Source organism: Seriola aureovittata, chromosome 1, assembly GCF_021018895.1.
Source record: "Seriola aureovittata isolate HTS-2021-v1 ecotype China chromosome 1, ASM2101889v1, whole genome shotgun sequence".
Lineage (NCBI taxonomy): Eukaryota > Metazoa > Chordata > Actinopteri > Carangiformes > Carangidae > Seriola > Seriola aureovittata.
In genome coordinates, this window is record NC_079364.1 from 22,939,979 (window position 1) to 22,962,895 (window position 22,917).

General features: G+C 40.6%; 1 protein-coding gene across 4 annotated transcripts in view; it reads left to right on the forward strand.

The window, feature by feature from the left end:
* Positions 1-2,331: 2,331 nt before the first annotated feature.
* Positions 2,332-22,917, forward strand: part of LOC130185048 (protein unc-13 homolog C) — a 124,323-nt gene continuing 103,737 nt past the window's right edge. For 3 of the 4 annotated variants that reach the window (XM_056401560.1, XM_056401307.1, XM_056401481.1), the window contains exon 1: positions 17,618-18,181. The gene's annotated coding sequence lies outside the window, so the exon portion shown is untranslated. Of the gene's footprint in view, positions 2,467-17,617; positions 18,182-22,917 lie in introns of those variants that run through there. The other variant, XM_056401388.1, reaches the window with a different exon arrangement.

A 22,917-nucleotide genomic window follows, 5' to 3' on the forward strand; every position in this document is an offset into this window, starting at 1 on the left:
CATCAAACTTGGTTGTGATTCACCTTTCTACTATTAGAAAACTTATTTTATGTTAACCCACGAGGCCACCACAAATGTTTCAATATTGTGTTATGTTGGTAATTAGTGTAGCTAAGTGTAACTACATAACCCATGGTTTTTCCTTCAGGGCTGATAACTGAGAATATTTGTGGAGTTAAACTAAATCTGGCTAAATAGACCAAAAATCATTGTAGGCAAACACTGGAAAAAAATAATGAGTGTCCAGTTCAGTGAGTAAAGAGGATAAAGAGACCAGTATATGTTTCAGAATGTCACTGACTTGCATGATTCTCCTCATGTCAGGCCAATTAAAATAAAATGATGAAGAGAGACCTTCAGCTAAATCAGCCTGCGGGGAAAATCAATCAAAATATAAGTAACAGACAGTTTTGGCCGGATTATCTATTTATGGTACCGGTTAATATATTGTTGCTTTGCAGGCATTCTTTGCCCTGCACTTTATGATAGCTGAGCTACTAAAACCACCTCTACAGCCGATCAGGGACAGATTTAGCAGTTTGTGTCAGTGCAGAGCATTTTCAATCCACAGTCAGAAAATTTGTACACATTAATGTCGTCATATGAGGAAGCTCTGATATTGTCTTCCTAAAAGCTAATGTTAATCTAAGTTAACTTGAATTAGTCACTGACGTATAGAAGATGTGTTTTTAGCGAACCATAGGCACTGGTACAGTACAGGGGTGGAAACTTCATAACTGTCATTGACTGTTCCAGGTTTTCCATTAAATACTTTAACATCAGGGTAATAAGGGACATGGCCTTAAGGAATTTGACTGAGTGCAGGTTGAAGGTCAGTGTACAGGCCACAATGCACACACATTCATCATATCCATATGAATCCATTAAGCATATTAGACAGTGCAGAAAACATTAGTCAGCAGGGTCTTTTAGTCACCAGCCACTGGAATAGATTCAACCAAGTTCAGATTGATGATATTGATTTTTGATTTTGCTTGATAAATGGAGGCCATTGTGATGATTGGAGTAGGCTGTTAACTCCTGAATTCCTAAAGCAGCATGTGTACAGTGTGTACATGGACTAATCGAATGTCTTGGTATATGTGTTGACTTAATTCACTGGAGTTGTCAAAGTGGTGGAAATTGTGAAAGGGGGTCTGCGACCTTTGTTATAGTGTTAAAGTGTAGTGGCTCTCTGACACAGAAGACAAAGAAGCAAACAAGCAAGAAAGAATGACCCTCCATGAAACGAGCATCATGGACAGCTGAATGCAATAGTACAATCCTTTTGTCTGAACTTGGTACAATAAAATGATGAATTAATAAGTAAGTGCATGTGACAAAGTAAAAGTATCTTATTACCACACACCTCTGGATATGATCTATGTGTTGGTAATTAGTTTTAAAGTTATTTGTCGGAAAAATTGCAGGGGAAATTTGTTTCCTTTTTAAGGTAATGATTACAAATTTCTTTGGGTGAAAACAGGTTTCGTTTTGGCCTCATGCTTCACTGGTTTTAATTAAAATGCAAAGACATTCTGAAATGATTAATCATAATTTAGAGTGTTCCCTTTAGCTTTGCTTCTTTGTAAAGTGTCTTATTGGTGTTGGTTTGGAGTAAGAGCCTCAGCAGGCACCTTTATTGTGATCCCACAACCTCAAAAATAGAAAGGATACAGCATTCTATTTACTTCTTTTTATTTCTAACAATACACAAGGGTTTTAAGACGAGGCCTACTATTGGCATATGTTAACAAGGGGAGGTTGTACATTCAGTGAACAAGCTAATTGCTTTTTTACTCTTATGGGGAATACTTTAGATCTCTTGTTTTATTTTCTCTGGCAAATGAAAAAGCTGCTCAATTGCAGAATGACGATAACAGAACACATTCTGACAAACTAGTCACCTTTAGCTAAGAGTGAGTTAGAAAGATGAGGATAATGGGTAGGATAGAAAATTGCTTTTGCTAGGTTCAATGTTGGAATAATTAGAAGAAGGAATGAAGAGTTAAAATACTTTCTTTACTTGGTGTTTTTACAGTTTTCACTTCCCATTTTCACTTGAAATTGGCATAACAATTTTATAAATGTGATGAAGGATCATGTCTCCATAGCAAGTAAACATTCACTGTTTCTTAGGTGCAAACAAACAGGAAGCTTAATATCCTGGTCATCTGTGGTTCTCCAACAGGCGTTTTTCGTACTAGAATACTGGCTGTGAATGTGTTTGTGTTTATGAAGCCTATGGAGGAAGTCCAGGGAAAGGCCATCTGTTACGATCTCACCTCGCCTCTCTCTCCCTTTCGAAACCCCTGTTGTTTACCCACCCACGGCATCCTCCTTCTTCTACCTTTCAATAACCTGACTAACTACTGCCTGTAAAACTAATGGAAATCACAAGCTTTCCATATTGACATGACTAATGGAGGATGAGGAGCACAAGATGTGGTCACATTTCTGATGTGGGTAAGAAATCTGAACTTTGTCAAGTATTGTTATATACTGTTTTGTTTGCATTTATGCTAAGTCAAAGGCAAGTGAATTGTTTTTGTAGTCTTGAATGTGTTTTTGCTTTTTAAAAGTATTATCAGTTTTACAACTGATACATTGATCCAATCTTCGTGACTAAAACAGCAAATACAGTTGCGTTTGACTGTCAGTGGTTATAGAAATGCTGTAACCTGGATGTGGATGCAGTGCGTATGTTAGAGCTGCTCTGTGGAACATGCATAAGTTATGTTTGCATTCAGTATTTCTTACTAAAACCCAATGTGGGTATTCTGGAAGTCCTAAAAACATTTATGAAACCAACGTTTGGACTGTTGTTGTAATATTGTTAGCATGTGTGTTCTGATATGCATTACATACACCCACTAGCGCTACTAATATCAGTTTTGTCGTATACACAGCATAGTGATTTTCTGTACTTTCATAAAACTGCAAAGTACACTAATCTGGAGAAGCAGATAGAAGTAAGCAATTCATCATTATGGTGGTGATACCTCACTTGTAAACAAGTGCATGTTGTAAAAAAATATTTTGCAACCACTCCATATTAAACTGGGAATAATCAATATTTTTTTTACATTAAAGTTTCCGTAAATGATGGTCTCTGCCACTAGATATTGCACTAGCCCACCAACCAAAACAAATGCTTTCTCAGCCATACCTCCAGCCTCCCTTTGGTCACAACCCTCCCTCCTCTCCTTACACATTCTCTGTCAGCAAGGTGTTACGACGCCCAGGGAAAGCAGCCACTAAACACACAACAATAAGCACAACTGAATAACGTCGCCATGTGTACACAAGAGCCAAGAAAAAACTATCTAGCCACAACCATTAGTCCACGCTAATATATTGCTGTCATATGCTCCACAGCAATGTTGGCATTGAGTCAGCTAGCGATAGCAACATTTGCTGAACAAATTCATAATAAGGGTAACTGCAAGTTAATTAATGTTATCCTGCCTATTGTAGCCGTTCACTAATGAAAACAGACATGTAACATGTTCTCATCAAGTTACTTACACATTGAGGAGAAGAAAAGCCAGTTCTGAGTCAAGCTGAAGTCCTTTATGCTGGGAACATAGTCTGTGCTGCGTGTGCGTGGCAGCTGCGTCAAGGAACTGCTGTGGCTTGAACACGTGTGCTCACACCGGGCTGCGTGTCTGCTGAGTCGCTGCTACTGTCAGCTCTACCTAGAGTTTGCAGATTACTATTTTTTCCATGTTTGCGACGGCACACATTCAGTGTGTTCCTGGCCATAGCTGCTCATAGGTTTCTCCATCTCAGTGGGCCAGACAAGTATAGGCTCCACGGTCAGACTGGTTAAGAAATTCATTCTGGGATTCATCCATTGGTCACTTGTAGTAGTGAAACCAGAAGCTATTACCACCAGACTGTCATCCATCCATTGTTCTAGTTTTCCAGCAACTTTACTGTCTGTATTCACTCGCTACTTGCTTCTCTCATCAGCTTCATTTTCAGCCTCAGCTGGCAACTGTTCTCAGCAAAAAGCTCCAAAACTACACTGTATACTATGTACCTGCCCAGCACAAAACAGCAGACAAAGTTTGCATTTAGCTGGTGACTGGAGCATTTATCAACTAAAGAGCCAGTTATGGCTTTGTTCTTCAGATAGGTTCTTATATATATATATATATATATATATATATATATATATATGCAAATGAGCATAAAATATGTTTTTCTTACATGTAAATATGTGATTGACTGTGACAGCTAGCTAAGATACTCCACTGGTTCTCCATGTCGCTGAGTTGAATCAAACCCCCACTCTCCACCCCATCTGTACCAATGGCAAGCTAACATACACTCTGGGCTGCTGGGATTCTTTACATCATCTTATTTGTGCCTGTAATTACAGGCTGCAGTAAAACCTATTGGCTGGGAATTGTTCTGTAAATAACCACAGAAAGTACTGTATTGTCACAGCAAAGTCAGTGAAGAGATTAATAACACAAGTACATACCGTAGAACTCCATGATAATTGCTCTCATGGGGAATTCAACTTGGTGTACGTGTGTGCATAAATGTATGTGTGAGAGAGAGAGAGAGAGAGAGAGTCCAGCCTATGAATACAGTGAAGGCAGCTGCGAGTAAATCAAAGCTGAGCCACATTTATCACTGGGGCTGAAATGTAATTAGCCTGTTGTAGCGAGGGCAGGCATATTCTCCAATGACAGACATATGCACAGACATTTACAGCTTCATTCTAGCTAGGAACAATCCAGGAGGTTATACTATTAAACAACACATCCCTCATCTACAGGGTGCCAGGTGTACTTTTACGTGTTTGGTTTGTGAGGTGTACACTTTGTGTCTCTCTGTGCACCTCTGTGTGCTTGCAGTACTATGTGTACTAATAGAACTTCTACACACATCTGAGTGAGGAAATTTTTGCAAAGCTGGTCCATTTTGGGTTTAGATTGGTGTAAGTATTGCACATTGGGCATGTGGTACAGATGCTTAAGGTTAGACTTATGGCACAGGCATGAATGTCAGTGGAGGGATCTCACAAGGACAAAAGTTCAACTACTACAACACACACTATGTGTGTCTGTAAGTTTGCACTCACTTGTAATGAACCCGTTCCCATGGGTGCAATGATGCTTTTCTCAGTGTGGGCAGTACAGGTTAGAATGAATATAAGTTTGCACTCACTCCTAATGAATCTGTTCCCATGGGTGCAATGATGCTTCCCAATGGAGGCTTTTCTCAGTGTGGATAGTACAGGTTAGAATGGCCTCTCTGCTGCTGTTGTGCTCTGTAAAAAATGCTGTTGAACTCATATAGAGGTATCACCAAAGAACCCATCCAGCAAAACCTGTTATTTTTTGAGGAATGGTTGTGACCTTTTAAAACTGAGTGAATGTCTCAGCTTTAAACTTGATATGCAGTGCCACTGCAGTCACATTCATTTAAGGTATGTCACATTAATGTGGTTAAATGTGACGATGCTGTTTATGTATTCAAAACATCCAATTCACACCAGCATTTTCTAAAAAAATTTCTATTTACAATGAAGTGCCAAAACAATTGAAACTATTTTTTTTTATGCCACTGGAGCAAGAATATTTGCACTGTTTATACCAAGACTGACTAATTCTTAACCATGATAGCTCATGGATCTAGGGATGGGTGGTCCACCACTTTCAGTTTGTTCAGCAGTTACGTGTATCACCAAATACCTACAAAACTCAGCTGTACTTTCTCCTTAGTGCTGCTTAGCAAATCTCAGCATGCTAACATACAAAACTAATGACATGTCTACACAGAAAGTGTCTCAGTTGCATTTATCACTAATCAGTCCTTCACGCATCTGACAGTACATATATGCTTCTATTTTAATCAGCCCAGCTGTCTACACAGGTTGCGTGCCAGCTTGCATTTCACTCATGCTATACGGCCATAACTGTGGCCTGGAGGGTCTCTTTACAATTCAAGTCTATTTTCTTCCATTTTATGTGCGTAACTACAGGGAGAGTGTATAGGGCTCTAAGTGATGCCAGAGTAAGTCACCTACAACTCAGTTCTGTGCTTGAACACATTCTGTATAAACACACAGAGAACTGAAGCTGCTGTTGCTGTTAATATGTCATTATTTAGAAGTCTTGTACAGTTTTGAGTGTACTAGCTATACAATTATCAGCATGTTAGCATTGACATTGTGCGCATCACATGATGCTCATGTAAGCATTTAGTTCAAAGCACTGCTGTGCAGCTTTACCAACCCACTAGCATGGCTGTAGACTCCTGTTAATTTATGCCTGTTTGGTGTTCACAGAGAAGGTGTGAAGAATAACTTGTACCAGCAAGTCAATATTCTCAAAAATAGATCATAAATCATACATCACTGTTTTTACATTTTAGTTGTGAACGGATAATCAACACTGACTTTTACCTCAAAAGATGTTTGAAGAGGTGTTTGTTGAACAGAGTAGGAAGTGTCCCAAACATACAAACAAGGAAAACAGGGATGTTTTTCAGCCACCTGTTGTCACTTGGTCATTTGCTGATGACCGGACTAAAGAAAAATAAAGCGCAAAAACAAGCATTAAAATGATAGCTCTGGTTAACGACGTGGGGTTGTGTGAGTTAGTCATCTATAGTCAGTGTATTACCTGCAGTAGATTCAGAGCTCCCAGTTCAGAGAAACAGCTGGGAGCACTGGCACAGAAGCTGAGCCATGAGCTGCTGTGGACGGAGTCAGCAAAAATACACATGTTTTAGCCACTTAAAAAATACCCACAGAAAAAAGCTAATATCAGTGTATGTATGTAACACTGTATTACTCTGCAAATCAATAGGTGCACTTGCGCGTAGGAATAAGGTAATTCAACAGTCAACAAACTGTAGTTACAAAGGAAAGCGGTGTCTGACATCAAGAGAGAGAGTGGTGAAAATATTCTAAATAAAGTGTACACTTAAACTGAAATGAACTTTTTTCTATGTGGCCATTTTTTTTAAAGTGGCTAGACACGTTTTTTTTTTTTTTTTTCTTTGCGACCCCATCCACAGCAGCACATCACTCAGCTTCTGTTCTGGTGCTCCTGCTGCTTCTCCAAACTGGGAGTGCACAGATCTCAATCCACAGCAGGTAATACACTGACTATAGATAAGTACCTCACATAGCACCAACTGTCACTTCAGTGAAGAAGGCAGCAACACAGACCAGTCAGAGCATCACGTGTCAGCATAGGCTTCAGCCAGTCACTAACAACAAAAAATTTAAACTCCAGAAACTGAAGACAGGGGAAACACAAGTTCACTCCCAAATTAATACTGAGAGTCAGCACTTTAACCTCACAGTCATTGTTTCATTTCGAATCCATTGTGCTGCAGTACGGAGCCAACACAATGAAAAATGTCTGTCTATCCTAATACCTCTTGGCTGCACACTGTGTATAGGAATATACACTACAAAGCCCAGAGGAAGAGGACATTTCTTTTATTTTCTTTCCTTTGTGTATATCTAGTTTACAAATATGTCTGCATACATAACCCCTTTGTTTCTCTGTCAAACTATACCAAATACATTTTTATGGCATTCAGGACCTCCAAAATGAGAGATGTCTTTCTCAAGGCTACAACAAACCTGACTGATAGCAAGTATCAATTTAATCACTTGCCCCCAGTATTTTACCTGATTTACTTGGAATTAAAATCTGTGGTTTGCATTTTAATGAGTCCACCTCTCCAGCCTCGGATCTGCTGTTATCCTTCACATCCTTTGGTTTCAGGCAAAACTCCTTATCATGGAAATGTGATCATTCAACCACAAACATGGATCACAATATAAATGCGATGAGTAACATGACTGTTGGAACACTATTTGTTTAATAGCCAAATACAATATGAGATAACAAGTCTAAAACTACTGTAGTTTTTGTGTTTGGTGGTGTTAAATCAGATCAATCTGTTGACTGTATCACACACCCACTCATCTCCCATTGCTTCCCACCTTCTCCACCATTCCCTCTTTCTCTCCCATGCAGGGTTGTTTGAGGGGGAGTACCATTCTCAGCAGTAATACTGACTGATGCCACATCAGGCAACGACAGGCGCTACGGGGGCCCCAGCACATTTTGTAGCGCTTTTATCTCCCAGCATGCTTTGTGCTGTTGTTATCTGGTGTCTGCAGCCTGCTGTGGGACTAAATCGTAAACAGGAAGTGCTGTGCTGACACAGCCATGCCGCTAACGCTGTAGAGAGCCTTTGCAGCGCTCAGAGCTAATTTTAATGATAATCAGCTATGCTCTCTCTCATTGTTGACGCATCAGGCATCCACACCTGAGCAACTCTGTTGCGTGCGTGCGTGTGTGAGTGAGTATGTGTGTGTAAATAGAAAATAAGGCGTAGCAGCTCTACTGCTGTCTGAATGTGATTATTTGGCTTTTGGTTACTTTTATTGCTAGTGTTTTAATGAATGAAATGTCACTCCTGTGATTTAGGTTTGATGATTTCTCTTAACCTTGTGTTTTGAGACTTGTGAGAGTGTTGGTTTGTGTGTCAGTTACAGTATATTTCTCTGTAGTTTCTTTGTTAGTGTCATGCCATTATTTTAGGAGCTGAGTAATTCTGGGTGAAATATTTCATCTAGTGGTTTATAGTTGTGCACAGTGTACGGTAATATTGTGTGTGTGTGTGTGTGTGTACCAGGTATGACTCGTGTTGTGGGGACCTAAACCTGTTTACACAGTCACATTATGGGGACAAAAAGAAAGTCCCCATAACATAAATCATTACATTTTAAGGTGAAGACATGTTAAAACGTTAGGATAAGATGAGGATGAGGTGAGGGTTAGAGTAAGTCTCCAGGAAATTTATCAATGTAATTTCCTCTGTCATGGAGACACGTGTGTGATAGTGGGTATGTGTGTATGTTGTAGTGACTCAGCTGCAACTAAATAAGTGAGATGGGGACAGGAATAGAAATCAACAGGTTGTCACCTCTGGGCTACCCTATGTTCTCTGATAATTGTGTGTGAGAGTGAGAGTGAGAGTGAGAGTGAGAGTGAGAGTGAGAGTGAGAGTGAGTGTGAGAGAGAGAGAGAGAGAGAGAGAGAGAGAGGAGAGAGAGAGAGAGAGAGAGAGAGAGAGAGAGAGAGAGAGAGAGAGAGAGAGAGAGAGAGAGAGAGAGAGAGAGAGAGAGAGAGAGAGAGAGAGAGAGAGAGAGAGAGAGAGAGAGAGAGAGAGAGAGACTACTACCCAGAGGTGAGGCTCAGTCACCCTTGTTGGTCACAAGCTCTCAAATTTTACGTTCTCGTCCTGAGCCAAAGGGCCCAATCTCAAATTGAGTCTCAGGTCCTTGTTTGTGATGTCACATCAAACCAAATCAAGTCATATATGGAGCCTTGCCATCAAGTTCAATTTAATTGATGTTGGATTTGCTGATGATCATAACCCCCACACCCCCCTACATCAGGCAGTCATCAGGTTTACTGGACTGGCAAATGCTACGGTGCCAAAAAATAATTTCAATTCGTACATTATTTAATTGTATTTTTAAAAGAATAGTTGGACATAAGCTACAGATAGCAGCCAGCTAGCTTAGCTTTGCACAAAGACTGGACACAGGGAAACCAGGACAGTTAAACATTTAGTTCTTTACCACAACTGATATCATGTCTTAAATGCAAGTACCTCTGAAAATTATTATGTCAGGTTGTTTTAGACATTTTACGTGGTGAAAATAACATTAAGATGGAAATATGTCAACAGTCAGAACATCATACAACACTGTGTCTAATATTTTCTGAATAAGCTAAGTGTGTCCATATCACTGCCAGAGGTCAGACAGTGGAAGTGACAGGTGTCAAACGACACCTCAACCTGCTTCCCTATTGTCACAATCAAGAAAACAACTGGTAAGCAGCGTGGAGTTTCCATCATTCATTTACCATTGTGCATTACAGTCTGACAAATCACCTCCAACTCCACACTGACGGCTAATCACAGTTAGGGTGTAAACAGCAGAAGTAATTGAGACAATTTTGCTGTGAGGCCATGTGAGCAGAAAGAATAATTACTGTAATTGTAGCTGTGAAATATTCCACTGAAAAAAGCCAGGGGTTTCAGAGAAACACAACAGTTTGTCGTCTGCGGCCCGACATGCTGTTTTTCAAGGATAAGCTTTGAGCCCATTAAGGTTTTAAGTGTTGAGCCACACTCACTCTCTCGAAACATCCTAGTTTACCTACGACAATCAACAGCAAAGATGATAATTAGCTTAGTGAAGCTGCACAAAGGTACTGCACCGTAGTTGAGTGGAGACCAATTACTTTGCCATGTCTGAATTCTGATGGTATATTCCTAATTCAAAACATGAGGCTAAAAATTCTCTGCGCGCACAGTGCGTGGGGTTTTAATTATCAAATGGCAGTTTGAACAAACCACATCTTATCATTACGGAACCCAAGGGCAATAAACCCAAAGGCTTACGTTGTGTGGCATCATTGTTTTTTTCTTTAAGTAATGAGTTTATTTTACCAGTAGAATGTTGCACAGTATCATCATCATAATTATTGTTATTACTATCATTTGTAGTAGTCATAGTAATAGCAGTTGTAGTTCAGTGATTTCTTATATCACAGTCATATCTTGGAAACCACATTACCCTGACATTTTAAATCGTATCAAATGTTTATGGGTTTATGGGTATATCTAAAATGAGAATGGGCAACTAGCAGAGTGCTGTGATCTGCATACAATCTTACATTTCCTTCAATTTTGTATGGTTTTCAGTAAATGCAAAATGTTTCACACCCTGTATTGATTATCACTAGATATCTAAGGAGGATACTTTATTAGCCACCTGATATTATGTAAGTATTTTCATTTAAAACATTCCAATTTTAACTAAATTTATCAACAAAATGTGAAGAAATAACAGTTTTGCCATTAAGTCAAAGACATCTATGTATTAGCATGCTAACCAGCTAGCCCCAGCACATCCTGTCTCGTAATACCACGTTGTACAAAGGAGACAGCTCTTGAAGAGTAAAGAATTTAAGTTTGATGCTGAACTTGTTAAGTTTCTCAGACTGGTAAGTAAACAAGTGAGCAAGACAAAATCCGCTGTAGTGAAAATGTCTTTTTTATATGTGATAGAGAGAAAATTTATGCCAATGTCAATATGGATGTATAGTTTTTAAGTGCTGGAGGGCTAATGGGCGACAAGCTTGAAAATAACCACAATTTTGTATATTAAATCCCCATCTCAATGACATGTAAGTTGTTCTCAATAAAACCGGAGATAGATTACCGCCATAACTTCTAGCATTCAACATTACAGCCCATGTTTTGTCATTCTAATGCTAAATGGGCAGTTAAGTCAAGAGCTAACTCAACGTTTGCTTTTCTTTGATTGGTGTACCCTGAACTGTACATTTGCTGTATTTTTTACAGTTTCATACATAATAAAAAAAAAAACGATATATCCTCTGATTTGGATTTAGGGGGTTAGCTGGTATCTGATGTGTGTAAAAGGTGTCTGGCAGAGGAGGGTTTTTATCTGCAATGCAGCAGTTGGGCGGATTGAGGAGAGGACTCTGACTCTGCCAGGGACTTAAACACCCTCTGATTGATCCGTAGCATTTCTCTCCACGTCTTGTGAACCCAAACACCACCTCTCCTTCTCAAACTGTAGGCTGAAATCCAAACATGTTGATGATGTTTTGTGATCATGCATGACAAAAAAGAATAACCATGGGTGTACAAGAAATCCATACTTCATAAACTGAAAATTATATCACAACCATCTTCATCTACTTTATCTTAAAGTCACTTGTATTAAAGACCCATTCATGATTTCACAGCCATGCCCCCTTTTAAAGCTTTTATGCTTAGTAGCTTAATCTTGTGGTTTTTGACTCAGATTTAATTGATCTGCTTTTGCCTTTTCTGTGAGCTGCCCAGACTGACATTACAGGCTTTTTACTTATGTTTTGCAATATTGAATATATTCTCTTCCACAATGTAAAATCTATTAACACTCAAGAGATCAGTAGTTAGTTTTTTTTCCAATGATAGGAACAAATCCTAGCAAATGATTAAATACTTTACAGGTGACATTGGAGAGAATATTACAGATATGGGGCATAAAGATTCTCCTTTACATTGTTTGCATTCTTCCATGAGAATTTTATATTGTCTAACAAAACATTCACATACTCTCGAGAATCCAGAGTTCTCCTGAGAAATATTTCTTCATTCTGCCAGAAAACTACGGAGTCTAAGACTAAATCCTTCAGAATGAAAGAGCCATCTCCACAAATATAAATATAAACTTACCTTTTGGACATAAAATGCACAAATTATATATCGAACCAGTCCTGCTGCCCTATAATTCCACACACTATCCTTTAATCTGTTGTTAGGGTGTTCTTTTGAACTTTTTTCTCCAATCTACTTTTATTTCTCCTCCATATTATGCCATAATTGCCTGATAGTTCAGCTGCAGACATTTTGAGCCAGGTCTGTCGTGTTGGGTGTCAGTAAGTCCATCACTCAAACTTAAATACCTCAATAACTATGTGATGGTTTTCCTTCATATTTTGTGCAGACATTCACGGTTCCCAGACAACATATCCCAATGGCTTTGTAGGTCCCCTAACTTTTACTGCAGTGCCACCAGAAGGTTGCAGTTTTTGCCTATGCAGTGAAATATATCAACATTTACTGGATGGATTACCACTAGAATTTGTATAGATATTCCTGGTTCCCAGAGGATGACCTCTTCACCACCATAAAGGTTGACATTTTTCATGACCTTTAATACAGGCATTCATCAGGATTACTGGTGATCCCTTCCATCTAGCAGCACTGTCAAGTCAAAACTTTTTTCAGCTCTCACAACCTAATACCTGCAAAATGAATCATATTCCCATCGGCTTCAGCTATATACTGTGTCTGTTTAATGCTAATTAGTAAATGTAAGCATGCTAATATACTAAACTAAGACAGAAAACATTATGCCTGCTAAATCATCATCAACATGTTAGCATTTAGCTCAACTAACCACTGGGTAAGGCAACAGTACTGCCTCGCAGATCAGCATAACCGACTTTTAGTTTTGTTTCTTTGGTGACTAATTGGGAAAACACGGTAAACAGTGATGGCCATGGTCATCAGAACTGGATTTCTTTTTATAAATTAAGAATTTAATGTACCTCTGGAAACATGTTCCTTGAGTTGCTTCAGGTGGTAATTTACTAGAGCACAGCCTTCAGACTTCATCACTGCTGGACAGGTTTACATTGATGGATGCAAAAATGATTCCACCATGACCATCTCCCCCTCTTAGATCCTCATCCTTATTCACAACTATGTTTCTTTATTATTCTGTAGACCCTCAGCAACAATATAAACTCTCTCTGGTTCACCAGGTGTTAATATGATGAATGTTAATCCTGTCCTATAATGCTGAAGGCAGCATGAGTTGATGGCTGTGTGATCTGAATACACTCCTTTAATGTTCTGTCTCGTCTCAACGCAAACGAAAAGATATTTTCCTTCAAGCTGATGCTCGTGCTAGATTTAATGCTACATCAGCCCACGGCTATCCCTTTATGCTTCAATGGAAGGATTTCAACCACTAACGGGCTATATAAAGGCCATCTGCCTGTCTCATTAGTGCCAACTTTCCTGTGTTTCTGCCTCCAGAGAATAAAGGTCTGTCATTTGAGATGGTTGTGCCATATTTTTGACTCTTCTGGGTTAAGATGAAAGCTTCAACTCTTGCACCATGACCTTTCTTAAGCATACAAATCTTGCATCTGCAAAAGTCACTGGCACACAGCAGCTGAGCATTTAGTGTCACTTCTGCAGGTCAGAAAACAAAGCAACACACACTCACAAAAACACATATACAAGTGTATAGACTGACAAGGCTAGTCAGAGGTATGGTGCTCTGGCTATGTTTTCTGCAGAGCAGTGATCTTAGCCAACAGATTAGGAGTGGTGAGGTAACCCTTTATAGAAAAAGAGAGGTGCTTTACAGAAAGAGTCAACAGACATTTCAAGACCAATGACAACAAGTGCAATTTAAGATGCATTTCAAAACATTGCACAGATTCAGCCTCTCTAAGACTTTGAAGTGTTAAACTGTTTCTACGATGATGAGCAGTGATGGGAAACACACGTCAAGTCAAATCTACATTTCAGCCTTGACAACAACAAATAGTTCTTGCTCAGAGGACCTCACACTCCTCCCACTGTTGAGACGGACAGCAATGTTAGATGCTGAAAACCTAATGATAAACATGGCTATAGGACACACACTGGATCTTAGCTTGAAGGCAAAAGTTAAGTTTTGGAATAGATTCTAAAGGTGATGGTGAATCAATGAAGAGAGGCTAAACCTGTTTTAATGTGTAACCTATGTCTTATTTTTGATTGAGACTGACTGAGGCAGGTGAACACAGAGTCAATGGTGTGATGGATGACTTTTTCCAATTCTGTAGGTTCAAGGAATCGGGACAGAATCAGTCAATTATAAGGAAAATATAGTGGGTGTAATATTTTGGCCAATGAAGTTTGTGTGTTACCAAATCCAGGCCAATCAAACAATATTTGTTCCGTCATTTTGGTTCCAGAAAAATCTCAGGCATTCATTTGATGATTTTCCGTGGCTTTGTGGCAGCAGTATGGCTAAATGACAGATACAGTGAAGCTGTGTATCATCAGCATGACAATGGTAAGGGAGCTCAAAAGAGCAAATTATGTGCTTTAAGGGGAGCATACATAGAACAAGACTATACTAGGGATTGGTCCTTGGGATACAATGAAGAGGCTGATGAAGAATCACAATCAAAAATATTGTTTTCCAGAATATAGAGGAACTGCACAGCTGCTATTGTATCTAAGATGGTTGAACAGAAAGGGTAGTATGGACGTCTACAATCCTGAGCGACTAATGGATTTAAATGTTTTTTTTTTCAATAAAGGTGCAAAGTATACTCAGAACAGTTTTCGACAGCTTTTCACAAGTAGGCTGGGGCCAATAGGGCAAATGGCTTAAAACAGGGGGGCAGCATATTGTCAAATTGGCTAAAAGATGGATTCAAATGTGAAATAATATAATGATATCTAAAAGGTTTGTTGAATGATAAAAAAAAAAAAAAAATCATGGTCATAGATTGAGCAGATTGAGTGATGTTGCTTAAAAACCTATTTGATATCTGGAGAAGAATCCTGGGTGATCAGTTCACAGAAATAAGCGTGGTCACACATCCTTAACTTTGTGGATGCACAAAGCCAGGAGCTATTGGAGAAACAACAGATGCACATCAAGATTGTTTCTTTTCTATCAGCACGGGGCCTGTCTGAATATGTGTTTGAAACTATGATGTGGTATCTTCATGGCGAATGATTGACAACTGGAACAGACCTTGTTTTTAACGGCACACTGGAGTTTTAAGGCTGAGAAGCAATGCTCATTAAATCTGTTTACCAGGTCATTGGGGTGCACAGAGGTTGTTGTGGGTTGCTATTTGCCAAATCAGAATATTTGCTGAAGATTTCTGTGTAGATTCACTCTAAGTGAGAGAAAATACTCCGTTTATTTCTCTGTTCCCAGTTGACTCAACAGTAAAGACAAAACATAAATAATCAGAGACATGTTTTTCTTTAATGAGTTCAATTTTAAATAATAATAATAAAAAAAAACAGAAAACTAAACATTCTGAGTGATCATGGTCAGAGACAGAGAACCAGAGAAAGAAATGGATAATATTTGTTGCACAAGCTTGGAAAGGAGAGGGCTGGAGAGAGGAGAGGATGGAGTGGGGGATGGAGGTGGAGAAGACCTCAGGAGTCTTGGCTGGCTGTCCCTAGGCAGCTGAAGGCACAAACAGGAGCAACGGTCTGTTTCCAGAGAAGGCAGAAAGTGGCAGAGTGAAATACACAAGAGAAAAGTGAGGGCGTATGAAACTGAAATAGAGAGATGGTGGAATGCGAGAGGGAGGAACCCCTTTTTTCCTTTTCAGAAATGGATGTTTGTATTGATATGCACTAACTGTGAAAGACATCACTAAATGTTACACAATTGAAATCCTCCATAATATTATTAATAACTCATTTGCTCATTTACCTCAGTCTTAGATCACATTATACTTGAACTGAACCATGTCAAATGCTAAAATAAATCAGCATTTGCTTTGCTATCTTTGGTTGAACACAAGTGCGCTGCAGTAATTGGAAGGGATCATTTGGGTCAGATTGGCTCAGACACAGCTGAGCTCCCAGGATGCAGTTACTCTTATCACCAGCAGGGGACGAGCAGGAGCCATAGGCTACACATGCATCCTCCCACAACCTCCTCTTCTCCTCTCCCTCCTCCAATTCACCACTCTTTCAGCACGAGCTTGCGCACACAACCACGCACATCTCCCTACACCCTACTTCTCTCCCATGTGACAGAGAGAGAGAGAGAGAGAGAGAGAGAGGAAAGGGGGGGGGGGGGGGGATGTGATTTCGCTAGAAGGCCGGACAATTAGTGGCTGTTGGAGGGACGCATGACACACATCTCAGCTGAGAGGGGAGAGCAAGACTGACGGAGGGAGGCAGGCCCATGCACGCGGGAGCAGAGCTGAGAGGGAGAGAGATGGGTTTTATTTGAATGCTTAATCACCACCGTGGCTGGGGGAGTCGGTGAAAGTGATGTGGACTATCATGTGACACTCTACCTGCGATGTTTTCATTTCACTGTGTCCGTCTTCATTTGTCCCTGTCAACGTGAAATTAAAGCCTCAATTAGCGAAATGTCACACAAGGACAAATTAAAGCAATTGGCTAAAATTGCCTCTCCTCCATTGCCCTACTATTTTGTCTCGGGTTAGTCTATGTGTGTTTTCATTCCAAATGATTGATTCTTTTTTTACACAGCTGTGAAATTCAGCCACGTGCATTTCACTACACTGATTGTGTTTTAATACACTAGAGTGCATCGATGACTAATCTGCAACGCAGAATGAGCAATCATGTATGACGACATTTCCAGTGAGAGACGTAATTAGATGATGTGTGTGAGTGTATATGAAGCTCCGCGGTGTGTGTGATACAGATGGGATTTGTCTTCAGTAAAGACTGGTTGGCTCTCATCATATAGTATTAGTGATCTGTGTGTGTGTTTGACAGAAAGAGATGACAGTCTGCTTCTCGCGTGCCCCTCAGGCATGCCCGTAAACCCGTGAACGTGCGCTGAAAAAGCAAAAGTGTCGCGCGCGCACGACACACGCACGTCACATGACGAAAAATTAAGGTAATACCCCCTGAAGCCGGCGTGTGACTGTGGTTTCCCAGGTTTATTGACCTATTACATCAGTCTGTTTTCATCAGGGTGTGCAGTTTATTAAGATCATACAGTTGTATGGCCTAATACACAGACACACACTATTTTATCAATTTCATCCTCAGTTCCCCTTCCTTCCTTTACTTCGGTATCTTGAGCGCGTGTGGTTGTGTGCGTGCGTGCGTGAGTGCGTTTGTCTGTGGGCTCAATTCTCTCAGCCCGGCTCATTGAGCTGAGAGAGAGAGTGAGAGAGAGAGACAGAGAGAGAGAGAGAGAGAGACTTTTGTACAGGGGAGGGACAGACATCCTCCAGCCGGGTAGCAGAGTCTCAGTTCAGGCAGCCGCAGCGCTGTCTGCCTCCCCATCAACACCACCACGCGTCCGCATCCCATTTTGGACTAGACACCCCGTGCTGTGAGGCCGTGACACTGTCTACGAGCAGTGGGTGTGTGACTGTGCGCGCGCGCGCATGTGTGTGTGTGTCAATCGTGGGGCAAATAAAACCCAGAAGCTTGCGGCAATAAAAAGGCAGCATCCTCGGTCTTCCTCCCCACAACGCGAACACGGGAGCGCAGCAGAGACGTGAGAGAAGGGGGCACAGAAGGTGGCATGGAGGAGAGGTGTGTGCGTGTTTCTTCGCGGAGGCAGGGCTGTGGGATGTGGTGTCTGACGGACGCGGGGAGATGCTCTGAGCTCTGGTATTAGCAGGCAGCTGCGCACCGAGCTACTCTCTCCCCTCCCTCCCTGCCCTCCCCAGCATCGCTGGTCTCCTCGCACCGACCATTCGCTGAAACCGGGGAATCGGTTCCACACGGCTCGCTGTGCTCACTACCGCTGGCGTCCTGCACAGGGATTTGACACAACCAGGTATGTGCAGCGGCGTAGCCTCATTGTGGCAGTGGATGCGTGTTTGCATGGTGTGGGGATGTTGACTGTTTGACTTCATTCTAAATCTTCTTGTTGCTTCCCTCCCCTCCCTCTGTGGCCCTGTCAGTGGATTAATGAAACGTTTTTGAGAATGATGTGGATAGATGGCATCATCTATCGATGCAGCTGAGGTGAAAAATGCTAAGAAATGTGAGGTGTTACTTGTATTTAATCGTTTAGCTGATTATTCTAAAATCCAGATCTGATCCAAACACTGTCGATCACACAAATGTCCCATTGCTCTCATTCTCACCTTTCCCCATGTTGTTATGCATAACACACAACATGAACGCATGTGAGCAATGCTGTTGTTTCACACTGAACAAACGCGATGAGACTGATTCTCCTCATGCCGGCCAAAGAAATGGTAATATTTTGATTTATGAGGGGAGACAATCTGTTGTGATGTTGGCTGGTTTCCTAAGGCTGCAGGCAGATATTTCACTGTTGGGAAATACACAGGTTAGGAGAAGGGAGGCAGAATGTAGCTGAGGATGGGCGTGAGGGCAATATGATCTGAGGATGCACACACCCTCCCTCACACGCTCATCCCCCACTGGTATGCTTCGCTTTTCTCTCAGAGCAGCAAGTGCATGCTTAAAAGCAACCGTGCACGGAGGCATGCATGGCGTGCACATGTGTGTGCACGCACGGCTGCACACACACACACACACAGAGGCATGCACACACAGCCACATGTACACTAATCCACACTCATAATCCACAATCATGTGTTCTGGAGACATGACGTAACACATGAGCATATCTCATCTATATGCATCGTTTCTAAAGGTTTGCACAAAAATCTTCCTCAGTCTCACTCAGACTAAGAGAATGAACATCACATCACAGCATGCAGTATAATCACTTGCAGCATGATAACCTTAAATTGGAGTACTTGGCTTTTCATCAGGAGAGAATAGCAGATTGTACTATTGTGAGAAATAGGTTAGCGTGCCTCCAACTGACAGTCATTGTCATTAAAAGGAAAGTGGCAGAGATTGTATGACTGTAAGAAATGGAGTGTTTTAGAGTGCTCTGCTAATCAGATGCATTAGGAAAAGCTGGGGGGGATAGGTCCCTGGACATTAATGCAGGGCCTGGGGTAGCATTGCCTCAGAGCTATAGGGAGTGGGTGTGGCTGAGGTGCTCCCCTTTTCTCTGGAGGTTTCTCTAGTCTGACTCACAAATGGGAGGGGCTCTACCTCACGACCACAGGAATCCCCAGATTTTGTTTTGTCACAGTAGCTGGCAACTAATATCTGGGAGTTCTTACGTGACTGAGCACGATGATGAAGTAACAAGTTATTTTATAACATGCAAGCCATGTAGTTGATTGAGTAAATTGCTTACTAAGACATCTCCATTGGTACAGTTGGAGCTTCAGTGCCTTGCTCAAAGCCTCTGGATTGTACATGATAATTACGAGGGTAGAAAAATATAAAAATCCTACATATTCATATGCATTTTACAGGCCTATTCGACATGTAACGTTGTTGAACAAATCATGTTTATGTCTAAAACCAATTTATACCACATGTTCTAACACAAGTGGCTGCCTAATGTAGGGACTGTATGCTCCAGAGAACACACACCTCATTTGATGGTGGGTAGAAGGTGTGCATATGTGTGCACACATGCTACTTAAATAAATGAATAATTAAATAAAATAAACTATGATTCCTCTTATTATTAAAACCAATAGCTACTGTTCACTTATCGCTACATATGTGCTACAGAATGAGTTCTGTTACAATGTATCTGCCTATAGCTACAAACTGCAGTGAGGGTGAACAATAGCACAGATACTGTACATCTAGATAACCGACATGCAATTTTATTCTCACACATGCTTGTCATGATGGCTCTGAATAAATGGTGGCATTTCATTTGTGGCCCATTTGCTGCTGAGTCTGCATACAGAGCCATGTCTTTGCAGATTCTGTGGCCAAATTGATAACACATGCGAGTGGGATAAGGTGATCTAGTAATCTGTCATCCTTTTCTCCTAATTCTTGCATCATTACGCTCTAATGGGACGATACAGGCGATACCTCGTGGGCATTATCAAGTCATTTGCGTATCAACTCCAGCTCTGGAAGAGGGTGAATGCTTCATTTGTCAAACCTTAACATGCAGATGTCAGGATGTTGGCTCCGTCAAGAGAAAGGCAGCCCCCTAATTGGTAATCAGCACTCATTAAACACTTGAACTCTTTTAGTGTGATTTGTCTGGACAGAGGGCAGCCACAGTGCAGCACAGTGTTTTATACAAGTGATGTTCCAGTGTCTGCTACAGTAAACAGTGACACATTCCAGACGGCGTCAGACATGATTGGGGCTGTGGCTCAATTTAGTGCATCAAGTATATGAAAAAATTGCATCACAAATGCATTAACGTAAATGGTCAGTATTAACCAGCATTAGGTGTATTTTGTGTGGAGCACTGTATAATAATGGTCCATAATGCCTGAGTTATTTAACAAGCTGCAGCTTTAAAATAAAATAAAAACATTAATGTTAAATATACTTTCTAAAATGGGACATACATTTACCAAATTTAAAGGTTAGTGTGTAAAATGTGAAGCCCAACCTACTTCGCTGAAGCCAGATATATTTTTATGTAATGATGTACAGAACCATGAATAGAAAACAGAATCTGGACCTATAACTAAATGTACTGTGTGTGCGTTCAAACTCCGAATGGTGTGTTCTGAATGTTGATGATCATGTTTGTCCTGCAATTCACGGCAGGTCTTGCAGCTAGCTGCGGTCTTCATCGACACTCGAGCCGAAGTGCTCCGCTGCCACTGCTAAGAGTTGTCACTGTTTGGTTTCATACCAAGAAAGTCTGCGGTTCAGTGACAAGGAAGGGTTTAAGAGTGGGAGACAAACCTGGCAGGCGCTCCATCCTGTTGTTTGGATTTGCAATTCCAGTAAAATAATTATTATGAATACAACTGGACCATGCACTTCAAATATAATATTGATAAAAAAATTCTAAATATTCCTCCTGATCAGATAACATCCTTTGAAGGCTGATTCCACAAAGATCTACCATCAACAATATTTTTGTTTTTTCTCTTTGCATTTGCAACCATCAATAATGTATTATGTGTCTCTTTCCTTTTTTTAAACCACACCAAAACCATTAGCATGGCTCAAAGCTAGCTTCAAAGTTACCCTACATTCAGCCGAAGCTGCAACATGCTGTATGTGTCCCATAATATTTTTTGCTTTGTTGGAATCTTTTCTATTTTCCAACCACTGAATTGGAAACTCTTTTGCACAGCGTCATATAATTTGGTAATGTTGAAGTATTGTTAGAAGGTCTGGTCAGTCTCCATCATTCTGCCAGCGTCGACGACTATAGAGCAAAAATATCTTTAGCTTGGGCTTATGTTCACCCAGAGACCGCAGTCTCTGCAAGGGGCGACAAAAGTTTGTTTGATCAGACAAAAAGAGCAGGCAAACCTGGGGAAGACTCAGCATTGCTCATACTTTGGGCCTGTATCAGAGCCAAGCAAGAACTGCTTCATTTCAGCAGCCATGACAAACAAACCAGCTGCCTGAATCAGAACAACATTACAGTGTCTTCAAAAGGCCAACACCAAGCTCTCAGCTCCATATAATATTGAAGGCGACAGTAGAGTTTGTTGCCAAAGTTGATCTTAATCTATTATTTGCTCCTTTTGGCTACTAAAGGTTGGCAGTTGTTATTATCATCCGCCATAGGCCACTATCTTTTTTTGGACCAGCTGATTTAGTTTGTGTAATCTGTTATTAGTGGTATATTACTTTCACAGTCACTTAATTTTGCTCATTTTAATTCACTATATTCCATAATATTCCATAATTTATATTTTATAGGCTACTTATTTCATGCCCACATTTCATTCTGCTCATTATATGTGTTATTCAAGGGTGTAGACAAAAAAAAAATCATTTATTATGCAGTTTTTGTATTTCTTTTTGCACGCTACAGTATAAGAAATCACTGAATAGGAAAAGAGCTCACTAGTTTCAGCTTGAAACTGCTAAAGACTTGTTTACCAATTGTAAAATCGAGCCTCTCGCAATTGTATATTATTTTCCCTGTCTTAGATATTTTGAATAACTCATCCTGCTGAAACAATATTTAGTCTGAGCACTTATCAATCAACAAAGCACTGAGCCTGGCAGATTATTGCACAATTAATCAAACCAGCAATAACCATTAACATGCACACAGCAGCATGACTTGTCTTCCCTTAAACAGGGCGTTTTTTGTTTTTCTTTTCGCTTTGCCTTCCACTGGTAGAAAGCATCCTCCACAGTATTAAAATCAAGGTGTCTTACTACAGCTGATTAATTGGCATCAGTGATCCCTCTGGGTCATCTTGTTCCTTAATTCATTCTCCAGTCCCAAGAGAACCATAGCCCACCCACACAGATGTTTTCAGTTATACACTGCCTGACTAGACCTCTGAACTCCATTCACTTAGTTCACAATTAGCTCCAACTCCAACTTCTACCTGAGCAGAGGTCTAATCAGCCACTAACTGGAAACACCTGTGTAAGTGTGGAGGACCTTTAAGTAAAAAAGGTTCTGTCCCTTCTTCAGGGATAGTGGTTGTCATGAGTCCTCCAGGAAGCCCATGTTTCAGCTGTGTTTTTTGTAATATCATACAAATCTGC